Here is an 8,794-nt window from a genome sequence, read left to right on the forward strand (position 1 = left end):
GAGCCTGTAATCGAACTCACAAATGCTGATGCTCCAGATACTCAACTAGTCTAAAGAAGGCCAGTTTTATTGCTTCATTAATCAGAACAAAAGTTTTCAGCTGTGCTAACATAATTGCAAAAGGGTTTTCTAATGATCAATTAGCCTTTTAAAATGATAAACTTGGAGAATATAAAATATAGAATATATTTTGATTTGTTTAACACTTTTTTTGGTTACTACATGATTCCATATGAGTTATTTCATAGTTTTGATGTCTCCACTATTATTCTACAATGTAGACAATAGTTAAAATAAAGAAAAAACATTGAATTTGGAGGTGTGTCCAAACAATTGACCGGTACTGAATATGCATTGTGGAGGAGAACTGATCCTAGATCTGTACAAAGGCATAACATCTACAGCAGGAACAACTGTCTGTGTTAAAAAGGCCCAGCTGGATTGAATTGAGCCATTTAAAATGACATTTAAAATGACATATTTGAATGTGAAATGATTTTCGGCTAAAATATCCTGGTTGTGGGTAAAGTTTATTTATTTTATACAGTCATTTTAGCTCATCTTTATCAAGGGTATCAATAACTAGGTGCTTATTTTGATATCTAGTTATTTGACTGAATCAGAAATACAGATGTGGAGTAGATGTAGAGTTTGTTTTAAATTCTCATAAAAAAATGAACTAATCAAACAACACTTGTTGCTCTTTGTACGTGTTGATATAATATTAATATTTAATGGAGAGAAAAAAAAACGTTTCCCTAAACTGCTTTATAATATTATAATTCAATGAAGAATAAAAATAGTTTTCCCTCCTCAACTGCGTTTCCTCCCTCCAGACAGCAGATGGCGATATGTGTCTTTCAGGCGATATTTCTAGTGTGACGTATAATCTAGTGGACGGAACGCTTCTTCAACAACTGCAGCCACCTCGGTAGCTCGCTAGCCGACAAAGTCGGAACATTCAAGTTCTTTAGACAATTTCGTGGTTTATTTGTCACTATGATTTAAACATACTTATGTGGAAACAACTAGCTACCCATTTAATGTAAATTTACGTTGTAAGTCAACTAGCTGGCTGGTTAAGTTAGCACTAGCCTAGCTAGCTAACATCCCCGACCATGTGTTCACTAAGCTACTCTCCTCCTGTTAAAGAAGAGGAGGTCTGCTGGACGGAGAAAGAAGCTCTCGTGAAAGAGGAGGAGGAAGAGGAGGCTGTTACAATACAAAAACTAGTAGAGGGTGAGGCTGTTACCGTGAAAAAAGAAGAGAAAGACGTTACAGTGAAAGAAGAGGAGGAAGAGGAGGCTGTTTCAATACAAAAACAAGTAGAGGGTGAGGCTGTTACCGTGAAAAAAGAAGAGAAAGACGTTACAGTGAAAGAAGAGGAAGACGCCTTCAGAGTGAAAGAGGAGGAGGATGTTACTGTGAAAGAAAAGGAGGAAGATGCAGTTTTTGGAGTGGAGGATGAAGAGGGGTGAGATTACTGTCACATTAGAGGAGGACGAAGAAGAGAAGACTGGAGATCTGATTATCACCAGTAAATACAGTGAGTACTATCTAATAAAACAGGGACATTGATCTGATTAACACCAGTAAATACAGTGAGTACTATCTAATGAAACAGGGACATTGATCTGATTAACACCAGTAAATACAGTGAGTACTATCTAATAAAACAGGGACATTGATCTGATTAACACCAGTAAATACAGTGAGTACTATCTAATAAAACAGGAACATTGATCTGATTAACACCAGTAAATACAGTGAGTACTATCTAATATAACAGGGACATTGATCTGATTAACACCAGTAAATACAGTGAGTACTATCTAATAAAACAGGAACATTGATCTGATTAACACCAGTAAATACAGTGAGTACTATCTAATAAAACAGGGACATTGATCTGATTAACACCAGTAAATACAGTGAGTACTATCTAATAAAACAGGAACATTGATCTGATTAACACCAGTAAATACAGTGAGTACTATCTAATATAACAGGGACATTGATCTGATTAACACCAGTAAATACAGTGAGTACTATCTAATATAACAGGGACATTGATCTGATTAACACCAGTAAATACAGTGAGTACTATCTAATAAAACAGGGACATTGATCTGATTAACACCAGTAAATACAGTGAGTACTATCTAATAAAACAGGGACATTGATCTGATTAACACCAGTAAATACAGTGAGTACTATCTAATAAAACAGGGACATTGATCTGGTTAACACCAGTAAATACAGTGAGTACTATCTAATAAAACAGGGACATTGATCTGATTAACACCAGTAAATACAGTGAGTACTATCTAATAAAACAGGGACATTGATCTGGTTAACACCAGTAAATACAGTGAGTACTATCTAATAAAACAGGGACATTGATCTGATTAACACCAGTAAATACAGTGAGTACTATCTTATAAAACAGGGACATTGATCTGATTAACACCAGTAAATACAGTGAGTACTATCTAATAAAACAGGGACATTGATCTGATTAACACCAGTAAATACAGTGAGTACTATCTTATAAAACAGGGACATTGATCTGATTAACACCAGTAAATACAGTGAGTACTCTCTTATAAAACAGAGACATTGATCTGATTAACACCAGTAAATACAGTGAGTACTATCTAATAAAACAGGGACATTGATCTGATTAACACCAGTAAATACAGTGAGTACTATCTAATAAAACAGGGACATTGATCTGATTAACACCAGTAAATACAGTGAGTACTATCTAATAAAACAGGGACATTGATCTGGTTAACACCAGTAAATACAGTGAGTACAATCTAATAAAACAGGGACATTGATCTGATTAACACCAGTAAATACAGTGAGTACTATCTAATAAAACAGGGACATTGATCTGATTAACACCAGTAAATACAGTGAGTACTATCTAATAAAACAGGGACATTGATCTGATTAACACCAGTAAATACAGTGAGTACTATCTTATAAAACAGGGACATTGATCTGATTAACACCAGTAAATACAGTGATTACTATCTAATAAAACAGGGACATTGATCTGATTAACACCAGTAAATACAGTGAGTACTATCTTATAAAACAGGGACATTGATCTGGTTAACACCAGTAAATACAGTGAGTACTATCTTATAAAACAGGGACATTGATCTGATTAACACCAGTAAATACAGTGAGTACTATCTTATAAAACAGGGACACAAACTCTGCAGTTGTTGAACTAATGTGTGATTTTTAAAAGAGCATTCTACACTTGAATATGTTTTTGTACTGTATGAATTGTCCATGACGCCCTCCAGTGATTTTGTAAAAAACTTTTCCCGTTGAAAAGTGATATAATAATAAATGAAAACAACTTAACTTTATTGACAACACCCAAATGGATACTGTCATTAACGCGGTTCTTCAACAATTACACATAATACTTAATACTGTAGCTGTTTAGTTACAGTCACATGTTCAACTATCATCAGCTGATCCAGGAAATCATTTTCTGAATGACAGTCACATGACAAACATCACGACATGTAACAACAACCAAAGTGCTTCTTCATTCATTACTCTGGTAAAGACAGTTATGCCGTGCTCCACGTTGGATCCAACATCCCAAACAAATCGATATTTATAATGTGTTATTGTCTGGTTGATTTACAGTAGGGTCTCGTTAGTCTGTTTGGATACAGAGATACTTCGCTCATAATGTGTAGAGAACTGTTCCTTGATGGATAGGCTATTGTACAACACACAGAGCTATTTTCCTTTATTCAGGACATTTAGAATGAACACATTACAGAGTAGCCTAGTGGGATTATTCACAAAATTATCTGGTGATCAGGTTATGAAATGTCACGACAGACATTTTAGTTTCCATGTTTCACTTGAAATATTTAATATATAGTCTTAGGTCTATGTTGTTGTTAGGTGAAGTTATGGGTCCTACAGTAGGTCTATGTTGTTGTTAGGTGATGTTATGGGTCCTACAGTAGGTCTATGTTGTTGTTAGGTGAAGTTATGGGTCCAACAGTAGGTCTATGTTGTTGTTAGGTGAAGTTATGGGTCCTACAGTAGGTCTATGTTGTTATTAGGTGATGTTATGGGTCCTACAGTAGGTCTATGTTGTTGTTAGGTGAAGTTATGGGTCCTACAGTAGGTCTATGTTATTGTTAGGTGAAGTTATGGGTCCTACAGTGGGTCTATGTTGTTGTTAGTTGAAGTTATGGGTCCTACAGTAGGTCTATGTTATTGTTAGGTGAAGTTATGGGTCCTACAGCAGGTCTATGTTGTTGTTAGGTGAAGCTATGGGCCAATTTGTTAAACACTTGGTGTACAAACCCTTATTGTCAGCTTGATGGCAAAGCTAGCCAAAGAGCATTTTACTAGTTGAAGTGTTTTTTTTAAGTATAAAGCAGTTGATTTGCGACAATAACACAAACATATTAAGCAGGTGATTCAAGCGAGTCTTACAGTTATAATCCAAAAGTAGTGTGAAATGCACTCATAATCAACCTGTAAATGGAGGCTATATTTGCTGTCAGCCTATGAGAACTCCCCTGAGTTTCCCCCCACGGTGGTGAATTAGTGAATAGACACAGAGCTTAATGTGAGTTTCCTTGAGTAGCACTCCTGATCTTGCGCTCTAATATTCAGAATGCTTTGTGAAAAACTAAAATCTTTGTTCACTATTTTTGCTCCATGCAGATATTCTACATCCATAACTAGTGGTTTCCTCATTACCAGATATACTACATCCATAACTAGTGGTTTCCTCAATTTCCAGATATACTACATCCATAACTAGTGGTTTCCTCATTACCAGATATACTACATCCATAACTAGTGGTTTCCTCAATTTCCAGATATACTACATCCATAACTAGTGGTTTCCTCGTTACCAGATATACTACATCCATAACTAGTGGTTTCCTCATTACCAGATATACTACATCCATAACTAGTGGTTTCCTCATTACCAGATATACTACATCCATAACTAGTGGTTTCCTCATTACCAGATATACTACATCCATAACTAGTGGTTTCCTCATTAGCAGGGAGGAGTTTCTGTAATCAAATTGTGTGTGCTTTGCCCTCGTGCTGAAAGGACCTATATTGGAGACCAAAAGTCATCTGGCACACTGCTTAGAGTTACAACAACTTTAATAACTTATTTGTAGTTACTACTAATGTGAAAACAAGACTAAATATGACTTGTTGCTAACTTGACTGTCTTAATTGTCAAATAATTTAACAGATATGAATTGTTGTACAACTTCACGGGTATGCTCTGGGCATCACCTCAAATAAACAGTCTCAGACCTGCAGACCTGCTGTTTTCAACTCTCTAGAGACAGCAGGAGCGGTAGATATACTCTCAATGATCAGCTATGAAAAGCCAACTGACATTTACTCCTGGGGTCCTGACCTGTTGCACCCTCGACAACTACTGTGATTATTGTTATTTGACCATGCTGGTCATTTATGAACAATTTAACATCTTGGCCATATTCTGTTATAATCTCCACCCGGCACAGCCAGAAGAGGACTGGCCACCCCTCATAGCCTGGTTCCTCTCTAGGTTTCTTCCTAGGTTTTGGCCTTTCTAGGGAGTTTTTCCTAGCCACCGTGCTTCTACACCTGCATTGCTCGCTGTTTGGGGTTTTAGGCTGGGTTTCTATACAGCACTTTGTGACATCAGCTGATGTAAGAAGGGCTATATAAATACATTTGATTTGATTTCTGCTGTTGTGGGCCTTTAACCGTCTGTCTGACTTTGTCATTCACACAGGAGAGAGACGTGACTATCGGGGATCCTCCTGGGAGCCTCAACAACATCATGATGCTGAAGAGGCAGAGAAAAGTCTCTCCAGATCAGAACTCCTAAAGAAACACCAGCAGAGACCCACAGGGAAGAAATCTAACTGCTGCTCTGGCTGTGGGAAGAGATTCAACACTTCATCAGACCTTAAAATACATCAAAGAATTCACACTGGAGAGAAACCTTACAGCTGTGATCAATGTGGGAAGAGATTTACCAGATCTAGCTATCTCACTATACATCAGAGAATACACACAGGAGAGAAACCATATAGCTGTGATCAATGTGGAAAGAGTTTTGGTGCATCTGGCTGTCTGACAAAACACCAGAGAACACACACAGGAGAGAAACCTTATAGCTGTAGTCAATGTGGAAAGAGTTTCTGTATATCTGGCTCTCTGACTGAACACCAGAGAACACACACAGGAGAGAAATCTTATAGCTGTGATCAATGTGGGAAGAGTTTTTCTCGGCAATACAGCCTGATAGTACACCAGCGGACACACACAGGAGAGAAACCTTATAGCTGTGATCAATGTGGGAAGAGTTTTACTACATCTAGCTATCTAACTATACACCAGAGAACACACACAGGAGAGAAACCTTATATCTGTGACCAATGTGGGAAGAGTTTTTCTACATCTAGCAATCTAACTATACACCAGAGAACACACACAGGAGAGAAACTTTATAGCTGTAGTCAGTGTGGGAAGCGTTTTACTTGGCTAAACAACCTAATATCACACCAGAGAAGACACACAGGAGAGAAATCTTATAGCTGTGACCAATGTGGAAAGAGTTTCGGTACATCTGGCTGTCTGACAAAACACAAGAGAACACACACAGGAGAGATACCTTATAGCTGTGGTCAATGTGGGATGAGTTTTACTCAGTCAACCAGCCTGACATCACACCAGCGGACACACACAGGAGAGAAACCTTATAGCTGTGATCAATGTGGGATGAGTTTTACTCAGTCAACCAGCCTGACATCACATCAGAGAACACACACAGGAGAGAAATCTCATAGCTGTAATCAATGTGGGAAGAGATACTCTAATAAAAAATCTCTGACTAAACATCAGAAAATACATGGAGTTGTTTCATGATATCAATGAAATAATGTAAAATGTTTTTAATATTGTGGAAGTATTTTAGTAACGTCACAATATAGAATGTTTTAACATTGTAGTAGCAGTATTTTAAGGAATGTCAGAATGTAGAACCCTAAATGTTCAGTTGATATTAGCCTCAGTGGAAAGTAAAATCCAGGCTCTGAATTGAAAGAGTTACTATTTATGAGATGTAACAAAAAGTGACTAACAAAAATAGAGTTGTGTTACACTTACCACGTTGGTCACCCACTTGAATCAAAATGCAACACTTCAAAATGTTTAGGTTTTCAATATATCCCAAACTGTTTCTGCATATTGGTTATTGATTTGGACACGTTAAAACTGTGTTTTGACATTGCGCTATTCTCATTTAGCAAAATGTCATTCAAAAGACGTTGAAAATAAGACTATATATATGTTCGCTTGTAGTTCAAAGTGAAAGTTGAAAAGATGTATTTTCGGGTCGTTCTTTCAATGACTTGAAAACAACTTAATTTCAAGGTACTTGCAGCCTATACATAAGGACGCAGTGTAATAAATTGGTCTATAATTAAAAAAAATGTAACAATCTTACATCACTCCAGTATTTATTTACAACATCCAAGTGCTATATGTCTTTATTCCACTTCTGAAGAAGCAGGTCTCAAATCACCTCATATTTCAAACATTCAGCCTGACAAAAGATACGTGTTTTATTATTCCATGCCTCACCCTTAAGTTAATTATTGCCAATACATATTAACAAAGGGGTGTACATTTGCTTTTCATATTTCATATTTACAATTCATGTAACATTTAGACATCATAATTATTGATGCAACCATCATTATCCTGCTTTTAGAATATCAGGGTTCATTCTCAGATATGCCAACCCAAATGTACTGGAGCATGACATTGGGGACTGGGCCCCGATCCAACAACATGCCTATCGAGATATTGCAGGAGTTTGCTCTTGAAATCAGACATGACTAATACAATTTGATTTTTGTTTGGGCTTGTTCCAAGGGGACGAGAGTTCTAGAAGGTAGTGAGTTTTAGGAAGACGAGAGTTCTAGAAGCTAGTGAGTTTTAGGAAGACGAGAGTTCTAGAAGCTAGTGAGTTTTAGGAAGATGAGAGTTCTAGAAGCTAGTGAGTTTTAGGATTCTATAGAAAGAAAAAGGAGAAAAATTATATGATTGTATATTATTATTTAGAAGTACGTTTTTTTTCTTGTTTTTAATTGTTGACAGCAAGTTGTTTTCTGTTGGTGGTGAGCAAACTTGTCCAACAAAAATATAGGATATATTTGTTGTCATAAGGGGGAAGGTGCTACAGGCTTTGGTTTTTCCATTTATGTTTTGTGGTTGGACTTTAGCTTGTTATCACGTCTAGCTCGTTAGCCCGTCTAGCTCGTTAGCACGTAGGACGCACTGATTGGTGTCACCTCGTTAGTCAGTATGTGTTACACCTGTGCTGGCTTGTCCATCTCGTTAGTGGGAAGGTGTTTCACCTGAGCTGGTCCAGGTTCTATTTAAGAGTGTCTGGCCCAGTGCTCCAGTTGTCTTGATACATGTGGAGAGTCAACACCTTTAGTTGCTCCACCGTTTTGGTTTGCTTCCTGTCTTTAAGTTTGGTGTGGGTTTTTCTTTTGTTTGTCTCTTCTTGGGCAGATTTAGTGGGTCTCATGGTGGGTGTCTTTTAGGTCCCAGTTGTTGTTACTAGTCAACTTTCAGTGGACACTGAGCGCAAAACACTGACAGGAGATTTACAATGTCTTTTGGGTGATAAAACCTAAAGAGACTGCATTCCAGAGCATAAGTTAATGTTTCTGTTCTATATGGTATCAGGGAGAGATGACCT

The 8,794-nt window shown here is 37.2% G+C and overlaps 1 long non-coding RNA gene across 1 annotated transcript; it reads left to right on the plus strand.

Moving 5' to 3' along the window:
• The first annotated feature begins 906 nt into the window (after positions 1 to 906).
• Positions 907 to 7,524, plus strand: LOC145876278 (uncharacterized). Its single transcript, XR_014391481.1, has 2 exons — positions 907 to 1,546; positions 5,810 to 7,524. It is a non-coding gene; the product is annotated as an uncharacterized LOC145876278 (long non-coding RNA).
• Positions 7,525 to 8,794: the final 1,270 nt, after the last annotated feature.

The sequence above is a fragment of the Salmo salar genome, unplaced genomic scaffold (assembly GCF_965601325.2).
Source record: "Salmo salar unplaced genomic scaffold, fSalSal1 ptg000536l, whole genome shotgun sequence".
Taxonomy (NCBI): Eukaryota; Metazoa; Chordata; class Actinopteri; order Salmoniformes; family Salmonidae; genus Salmo; species Salmo salar.